Genomic DNA, 10,130 nt, shown 5'->3' with positions numbered 1-10,130 from the left:
TTACAGTATTGTTTTATGTTAAAAAATCTGAGGGTTTAATGTCACTTTAATGGAAGCACCCGAATGTGCCTGAAAATAGTGTTTTTCAAGGCTAAACAACCTCCTAATGCCCAGCTTTCTATTGGTTAAAACAAAAATGCTCAAGCTTGAATACATGTGAAACAAAACATGCAAAAACACACAAAGAATGCTTGCAAAATGGCAGTAAATGCTCATGCTCAGATGTGAATGCAACCTAAACGTCTTAGTGCAATGTTTGCACCCTATAGTTGTCGTTAGACATGTGCACTGCCAAAAAATTTGTTTAGTTTCGTTTTAAATTCGGATTTGTGTTATTTCGTTTTTTGGGATTCGGGTGTGAAAGTCGATTCGGACGAAATTCGGTAGCGTTAGTTTGAACGTTCATTTCGTTTTCGTTTCTTATTCGTTTCTTATTGGTTTCGTTCGTTCATTTGCAGCAAAGTGACATTTGAGGGGGAAAAAATGTTTATCTCCTTCTCTAATGTCACTTTGCTCCAACGAACGAAACGAATAAGAAACGGACGAACGTTCGAACTAACGCTACAGAATTTCGGAAACGGAAATTCGGATTCGTTTGCATTCGTTATGTCTGTAATTCGGAATTCGGATACATCCGAATTTCCGAAAATTCGTCCGAATTTCGATTCGGAACGAAACGAATCGCACATGTCTAGTTGTCGTTCACACTTGTGCTTCTACATATTCATGTGTTTGTTTTTGGCATATGTTTGTAGCACTTTTACTTTTGTTAATGCATGTTTTTGATGCATTGTATTGCATTTTTCATGAGCTCCCATTAAAGTTTATGCAGCACCAAAAGAAGCACCTGCACCTTTTTCCAAGTTGAACAAAAGAGAGGTGTGAATAGGCCCCATAGAAAATTATAGTGTTCCTCTTGTCATGCACTGCTGTGTGACAATTCACACAAATGTAAACAGGGACTTCACCGAATCTTTTCTGTGCTGGGTCCGACTGTGCAATCAATCCCTTAAGACTTTGATGGGGGCTGTCACCAGAGGCAAGAGATGGTCCTGTAGAAATATAGAAGGATTGACTGTGCAGGTGTGGAGATTTAATTGAAGGAGAACACATTGCAAAAGGCAAGTATGCAGCTGGGGTAGGACAGGGGGCGCTTTAGTGTGTGAAGAGGGAGGTTGGGCAAAAACAAAAAGATAAGAGCACTTTGAAAGTGAACCTGATCGGCCTACAGGGATAATGTTAAGCACTATAGTAGCTGGAACAACCACAGTTCTGACATTGACCTTTCGAGTCCTGTATGGTGCTGCGCTGTGTGGTTTCCCCTCTGCTCTGAAAACATAAGGGGTCAACCACTTGCTTGGCACAGCGACCATTTTTATTAGAAATTGACTATTAGATCTATCAATAATTGGGGCCGATATTCCCCAATTTTTTCATTATCGGTTAAGTGTGCCAATATTACCAATAATAAACACTGTGTGCCACTGTCTGGCCTGCATCCCTCGATCTGTTTGAAGGAGCTGGTCAGAAAATCTATATAGGAACAGAGCTGGCAGCCTCTGAGCTGCCGGCTCTGTTCAGGTATTCTGGCAGCAGCTGCAGGACGCTGTCGGAGTGCAAAAAAAAAAAGCAGATAGTAAGGGAAACAATAGCCAGCCTGCTATTGGCTGTTTTGCGGCTGCACAGGGTCCCCTTTATCGGGCTTAACATCCATCAGTCATGTTAAGCCTGAAGAAGGGGACCCCACGTGGCCCCAAAACGTTGCCCTAGGAGATGTGACATTACGTGTGATTAAAAAAGAAGAGTGTTCACACACTACCCATTAATGTGCTGGTAATTCTTTACCACTGTTTACATTAATTTGAGACCCGACTTGCAACCTTCATTTGGTGCATAAAGCCTCCATCTCCAACAAAACTCAAGAATTAAGCAATAAATTTTTTTGCAAGAAGGTACATGACTCCGGTTACTGTCCACTCCATGTTTCCAAATACCTCTTTTAGATGCTGGCATTGCAGGCTACATGACGATTCACTATTACTCATATTTTGGTATTGCCCTTCCTTACAACCCTTTTGGGGTTTGGTGAAAACAATCTGCCATAAATTGACGGGGGTTGACCTGGGCGACGATCCGTTGGCTTATCTCTTCCATCTGAATAGTTTGTCTTTAACAAAAAAAAAAAGCATTCCCTACTAATTAGGGATGCACCAATACCGTTTTTTCGTACTCTCAATGCCGATACTGGAGGTCCCCTTAAGGAAGCTTGGCGGAATGTAATGGCTCACCGCTGGCTTCCTGATTAGCCGGGAAGCTGGATCCATGCTCCCACATCACCAGGTGATGAGGAAGCATGGAGCTGGTTTTCTGGCCCATCAGGAAGCCGGGTAATGACTTGCAACCCGGCTTCCTGATTGGCCAGCTTCCCGACTAATCAGGAAGCCAGGTGGCGAGTCATTACACACGCCTAGCTTTCTGATTGGCCGGGAAGCTGGCCCCAGAGAAAGCATGGAGCCAGCTTTCTGGCCATTCAGCAAGCCGGGGGGCATGTAATTACTTGCCACCTGGCTTCCTGATTGGCCAGTTTCCCAACCAAGCAGTTAGCCCGGCAGCAAGAGCCAGGGAGCATGGATCTGGCTTGCCGGGCGGCGTGTAATGACTTGCTGTCCGACTTTCTGATACCGGAAGTTCTGGTATGGGGATAAGTATCAGGAGCATTTGGACGAGTACTAGTATTGGTATCGGTGCATCGCTACTACTAATACACCTTCTCTATGTCGCAAGGGCATGCATTGCAGCCATATGGAAAAGTACCACTCCCCCTTCTGTCTCACAGTGGTTCTCCAGAATAAATGACACAAAACTAATGGAAGACCTCATTTTATGGTCGCGAGGAATGATTTCGACAGACGTGGCTCTATTGATAGACTTTCAGTTTTCTCTGGAGTATCCACTTCTTATGCAGTGAACTGGGCTTTTTTGCAATGTTGAGTATTTTCGGATGGCTGCGGACCTCCCCTTTTTTTTTTTTTCTTTTTTACACTTACCCCCCTGTTAATTTCCTACCTGATAATAGTTATACCTCCCTAGATGGAAGTTTCTGCCTTGTGAGTCGAGTGAGTTATTACATTTTATTTTGAGGTTCCACCATTCTACCTTAATATTGGTAGATAGTTTGGTACACTTGCTGTTTGCTTTACTGTATTTTGACTTACTCTGTGTATTGTGGATTTTTACCATCTCCTATTTTACGATCTTGTAACTTATGTTTTTTTTAATTCTTTTGGCATTTTTGTAAAAAAGAATTTGTATTCTTTATATCAGAGCAAACCTTTTACCTGTCAGGTGTTCAGTGGTGTAGATATTAAAATAATGACGACAATGGGGGGAATTTATCGAATTTGGAGCAGTTGCCCAGGACAACCAATCAGCTTCTCTCTTCAGTTTGTTCAGTTAAGATTTGAAAATAAAAGCGAGAATCTGATTGGTTGCCATTCACAGCTGCTCCAGATTTTGTCTGCTTTGATAAATTCCCCTCAATGTGTTTTCCATTATAATACAGCTGGTCTTAAACTGTTTTCTACCATCTGCAGAATTGACAGTTCGGCAGGTTTTGCAAACATTCGATGGCTGGCAGACTTGTAGCATCATCCAAACTGGGTGGATTGGTCAATATGTTATACCCCTGAATATGGCTAGATTAAAACCTTGAGCAAAAATGAAGTAAGGAAAGCATTGGTGCCCACAGCAGCAATTCTTCTAAGTGACCGTAAACATGCTGAGGGAGGTACTATGTAGGCTGGCATTTACAACCTCTCCTTCTGAATATTCTAGTTTCCTGGCTGTCAAGTGTATTCAGTGGCTTTGGTACTTTCTAAGTCCATTAAGTATTCAGATTAGGACTTTAGACTTCGCTGACATTCCTGATCTGCATGCTTGTTCTAGGTCAGGGACTTAAGCTACTGCAGCCAGGCAACTAGCAGTAAAGAAATAAAATGCAGGCTATGCATTTCTGTCATTACAGGTTTCCTTTAAATATACTGTAGGTCTGATTAGTGAAAAGAGCTTCTTCTGCACTTCTCTCCCCAGAAACAAAAAGAGACGTTTTGGCACAAACAGGTTTATAATAGCTTCTGAAAATTATTTAGAATGCAGTGTTTTTCTGATCCAGCAAAGCACTGCCAATTCATTTATGTAATGTAGCTTGCCCGCCCCTTCCACCTGTCCAGCATTTCTACTGGGCAGTAGGGTAGCCTATCACAGTGATGCAAGCACAAACACTAACCAAAGTGTTGGGGTTTTGCCCGCTCAACAGCCCAGCATATAAGCTTGCACTTTATATATGCTAGCAGTTATATATATATATTATTTTTGTACTTGCTGTATAATCCACTTTTTGGAATTCATTTATTAACACTTACTATTCAGTTATTCAGAGATAGTTGGTTTATACTGCTGCCTACAGGAGGATTTGGACACTGGCAAAGGAAAAAAAAAACAGCCAGTGTGTTACAACCACTTGCAGCGTGCTTCGATTTTGTAGAAAAACAATACTAAGAGTGGATCACAAACATAGAGGGGTAGGACCTATGTTCTTTAACAAACTCCAAGAAATTGATTTCATTTTAAGTACAAGATAACTGCCTCAAGTGCCGCCCCTGACATAGTCAAGGGGCCGCACATAATATTCAGAGCCTGTAATGCTGTCAGAAACTGCAGACATGCAACAGGTGATGGTCAGAAGTTAACATCTTGCTACAGGAGACGGTAAGAGACCGGAAAAGGGCTGCATGCAACCCCCGCCCGGCTGCAAGTTGGGCACAAAGACTTAGGGCCCTCAACGGCACCTTAGCCTTGTGGAAAAGTGGAAAATAATTTTAAAATACTTACCATACTTTTCCTTTGCAGGCACTGCCTCATGTTTTCACACAACTTGGTCAGCTGCACCCCAACCCCCATAGGACAACCCCTATATAGATGATGAAGCACAGGACCTGAGAGACAAGGGTCTCAACAGCCATGCCAATAAAGCCAGTGACCATGAACTAGGATGGAAAAGTGGTCTTTGGGTTAAAAGATCTCGTCAATCTGGAAGAGCCCAAGGAGTGTCTGTCAGATTTTTGAGCAGGTTTGAGTACTTTGGCGCTATGGGGACCATTGGAATAACCTCCATCTCTCTTATGAAAGTCATAGATTAGGCTGTATTTATCCCTTGGAGTCATCTGAACATCCACTGTTTCCCCCAGGGGGTCTCTCTTTATCTAGATACAGTGTCCAGTTTGTTGAACATGGAAGACAGGATATCCACATTCTTTGTGTCCTGCAATTGTGGCACAGGTCTGAATCACTTAGAGAGGTCTGGATGCTACTGGATAAGGTAGTCTGCCTGTTATGCCCGGAATGTGCACAGCTGACAAGGCAGGAACGTGGAGTTCTCAGAAGTCTCATGCAGAATCACAGAGTTAGATGGCCCCTGGACCGTAGAGTCTGGGAAAAGAGAGTTAGAAGTTTTTCTTCAGTTAGAAAAATTCTAGCTTAAGTCATAGTCATGTCCAGGATGAGACCCATATTTTTATAAGCGATGAGTCTGCTCCAGCTATGATTTGTCAAGGGTTACCCTTTAAAGGTTTTTTTTTTACATTATCTACAAGGAGGCCCACCTTTGTATGAAGCTGCTGTATTTTTGCCTTAAATGTTTTTAACTCCATGTTTTCTCACACAGCCCTGCGTCAGGCCACACCCCTTATCTCCGCCCAACAGTTTGATAGATGGCATAAGGAGCCTATGACTCCTCTGCCATCATTATCCTCCTGCTGCAACCAGGAATTTGGGAATGGAGGATCGCTTCGGGGACCGGTTGTGGTGACAAGCGGCGCTGATAGGTAAGTGAGGGGGGGGAAGGGGGAAAGAAAAAGGTACTGGGTAAAAAACGCCCCAACCTTAATACTACTTTAGGTTTAGTCTCACAGTTACGACAGGTTGAAAGGTAGGGCATGCCAGTGAAAATAATGGTTTCTAAATGTTTGTGAACGAGATGCTTAAGTCAACAATCATATTTGCAATTTGGCCCATTAAATGCAGCATAGCTGCAGAGCTATCTGCAGCTAACTCTTCCCTGGATAAAGCAGAGGAGGGGGCCACACCTCACAGAGCTAAAGAAGATTGCAAGAAGTGTATTAACTCAAGCATGGGACTGTAAGAGTCCAGGGCTTACTGCGCATGCGCCAAAGACACGTCAGTGCGCCAACCGGCGAATGTGCAGAAGACCTGATGGAAAAAGGCAGCAAAATGCCCAGGAGGCGCACAGGAAGTGACCTCAACCTGATGGGAAAAGGCGGGAAAATGCCCAGGAGGTGCACAGGAAGTGACCTCAAACTTCAATCATCACTTCCCTAAACAGGGACTTCACCGAATCTTTTCTGTGCTGGGTCCGACTGTGCAATCAATCCCTTAAGACTTTGATGGGGGCTGTCACCAGAGGCAAGAGATGGTCCTGTAGAAATATAGAAGGATTGACTGTGCAGGTGTGGAGATTTAATTGAAGGAGAACACATTGCAAAAGGCAAGTATGCAGCTGGGGTAGGACAGGGGGCGCTTTAGTGTGTGAAGAGGGAGGTTGGGCAAAAACAAAAAGATAAGAGCACTTTGAAAGTGAACCTGATCGGCCTACAGGGATAATGTTAAGCACTATAGTAGCTGGAACAACCACAGTTCTGACATTGACCTTTCGAGTCCTGTATGGTGCTGCGCTGTGTGGTTTCCCCTCTGCTCTGAAAACATAAGGGGTCAACCACTTGCTTGGCACAGCGACCATTTTTATTAGAAATTGACTATTAGATCTATCAATAATTGGGGCCGATATTCCCCAATTTTTTCATTATCGGTTAAGTGTGCCAATATTACCAATAATAAACACTGTGTGCCACTGTCTGGCCTGCATCCCTCGATCTGTTTGAAGGAGCTGGTCAGAAAATCTATATAGGAACAGAGCTGGCAGCCTCTGAGCTGCCGGCTCTGTTCAGGTATTCTGGCAGCAGCTGCAGGACGCTGTCGGAGTGCAAAAAAAAAAAGCAGATAGTAAGGGAAACAATAGCCAGCCTGCTATTGGCTGTTTTGCGGCTGCACAGGGTCCCCTTTATCGGGCTTAACATCCATCAGTCATGTTAAGCCTGAAGAAGGGGACCCCACGTGGCCCCAAAACGTTGCCCTAGGAGATGTGACATTACGTGTGATTAAAAAAGAAGAGTGTTCACACACTACCCATTAATGTGCTGGTAATTCTTTACCACTGTTTACATTAATTTGAGACCCGACTTGCAACCTTCATTTGGTGCATAAAGCCTCCATCTCCAACAAAACTCAAGAATTAAGCAATAAATTTTTTTGCAAGAAGGTACATGACTCCGGTTACTGTCCACTCCATGTTTCCAAATACCTCTTTTAGATGCTGGCATTGCAGGCTACATGACGATTCACTATTACTCATATTTTGGTATTGCCCTTCCTTACAACCCTTTTGGGGTTTGGTGAAAACAATCTGCCATAAATTGACGGGGGTTGACCTGGGCGACGATCCGTTGGCTTATCTCTTCCATCTGAATAGTTTGTCTTTAACAAAAAAAAAAAGCATTCCCTACTAATTAGGGATGCACCAATACCGTTTTTTCGTACTCTCAATGCCGATACTGGAGGTCCCCTTAAGGAAGCTTGGCGGAATGTAATGGCTCACCGCTGGCTTCCTGATTAGCCGGGAAGCTGGATCCATGCTCCCACATCACCAGGTGATGAGGAAGCATGGAGCTGGTTTTCTGGCCCATCAGGAAGCCGGGTAATGACTTGCAACCCGGCTTCCTGATTGGCCAGCTTCCCGACTAATCAGGAAGCCAGGTGGCGAGTCATTACACACGCCTAGCTTTCTGATTGGCCGGGAAGCTGGCCCCAGAGAAAGCATGGAGCCAGCTTTCTGGCCATTCAGCAAGCCGGGGGGCATGTAATTACTTGCCACCTGGCTTCCTGATTGGCCAGTTTCCCAACCAAGCAGTTAGCCCGGCAGCAAGAGCCAGGGAGCATGGATCTGGCTTGCCGGGCGGCGTGTAATGACTTGCTGTCCGACTTTCTGATACCGGAAGTTCTGGTATGGGGATAAGTATCAGGAGCATTTGGACGAGTACTAGTATTGGTATCGGTGCATCGCTACTACTAATACACCTTCTCTATGTCGCAAGGGCATGCATTGCAGCCATATGGAAAAGTACCACTCCCCCTTCTGTCTCACAGTGGTTCTCCAGAATAAATGACACAAAACTAATGGAAGACCTCATTTTATGGTCGCGAGGAATGATTTCGACAGACGTGGCTCTATTGATAGACTTTCAGTTTTCTCTGGAGTATCCACTTCTTATGCAGTGAACTGGGCTTTTTTGCAATGTTGAGTATTTTCGGATGGCTGCGGACCTCCCCTTTTTTTTTTTTCTTTTTTACACTTACCCCCCTGTTAATTTCCTACCTGATAATAGTTATACCTCCCTAGATGGAAGTTTCTGCCTTGTGAGTCGAGTGAGTTATTACATTTTATTTTGAGGTTCCACCATTCTACCTTAATATTGGTAGATAGTTTGGTACACTTGCTGTTTGCTTTACTGTATTTTGACTTACTCTGTGTATTGTGGATTTTTACCATCTCCTATTTTACGATCTTGTAACTTATGTTTTTTTTAATTCTTTTGGCATTTTTGTAAAAAAGAATTTGTATTCTTTATATCAGAGCAAACCTTTTACCTGTCAGGTGTTCAGTGGTGTAGATATTAAAATAATGACGACAATGGGGGGAATTTATCGAATTTGGAGCAGTTGCCCAGGACAACCAATCAGCTTCTCTCTTCAGTTTGTTCAGTTAAGATTTGAAAATAAAAGCGAGAATCTGATTGGTTGCCATTCACAGCTGCTCCAGATTTTGTCTGCTTTGATAAATTCCCCTCAATGTGTTTTCCATTATAATACAGCTGGTCTTAAACTGTTTTCTACCATCTGCAGAATTGACAGTTCGGCAGGTTTTGCAAACATTCGATGGCTGGCAGACTTGTAGCATCATCCAAACTGGGTGGATTGGTCAATATGTTATACCCCTGAATATGGCTAGATTAAAACCTTGAGCAAAAATGAAGTAAGGAAAGCATTGGTGCCCACAGCAGCAATTCTTCTAAGTGACCGTAAACATGCTGAGGGAGGTACTATGTAGGCTGGCATTTACAACCTCTCCTTCTGAATATTCTAGTTTCCTGGCTGTCAAGTGTATTCAGTGGCTTTGGTACTTTCTAAGTCCATTAAGTATTCAGATTAGGACTTTAGACTTCGCTGACATTCCTGATCTGCATGCTTGTTCTAGGTCAGGGACTTAAGCTACTGCAGCCAGGCAACTAGCAGTAAAGAAATAAAATGCAGGCTATGCATTTCTGTCATTACAGGTTTCCTTTAAATATACTGTAGGTCTGATTAGTGAAAAGAGCTTCTTCTGCACTTCTCTCCCCAGAAACAAAAAGAGACGTTTTGGCACAAACAGGTTTATAATAGCTTCTGAAAATTATTTAGAATGCAGTGTTTTTCTGATCCAGCAAAGCACTGCCAATTCATTTATGTAATGTAGCTTGCCCGCCCCTTCCACCTGTCCAGCATTTCTACTGGGCAGTAGGGTAGCCTATCACAGTGATGCAAGCACAAACACTAACCAAAGTGTTGGGGTTTTGCCCGCTCAACAGCCCAGCATATAAGCTTGCACTTTATATATGCTAGCAGTTATATATATATATTATTTTTGTACTTGCTGTATAATCCACTTTTTGGAATTCATTTATTAACACTTACTATTCAGTTATTCAGAGATAGTTGGTTTATACTGCTGCCTACAGGAGGATTTGGACACTGGCAAAGGAAAAAAAAAACAGCCAGTGTGTTACAACCACTTGCAGCGTGCTTCGATTTTGTAGAAAAACAATACTAAGAGTGGATCACAAACATAGAGGGGTAGGACCTATGTTCTTTAACAAACTCCAAGAAATTGATTTCATTTTAAGTACAAGATAACTGCCTCAAGTGCCGCCCCTGACATAGTCAAGGGGCCGCACATAATATTC

The sequence above is a fragment of the Nanorana parkeri genome, unplaced genomic scaffold (genome assembly GCF_000935625.1).
Source record: "Nanorana parkeri isolate BGI_ZX_2015 unplaced genomic scaffold, ASM93562v1 scaffold11, whole genome shotgun sequence".
Lineage (NCBI taxonomy): Eukaryota > Metazoa > Chordata > Amphibia > Anura > Dicroglossidae > Nanorana > Nanorana parkeri.
Note: the sequence above shows the minus strand (reverse complement) of the source record.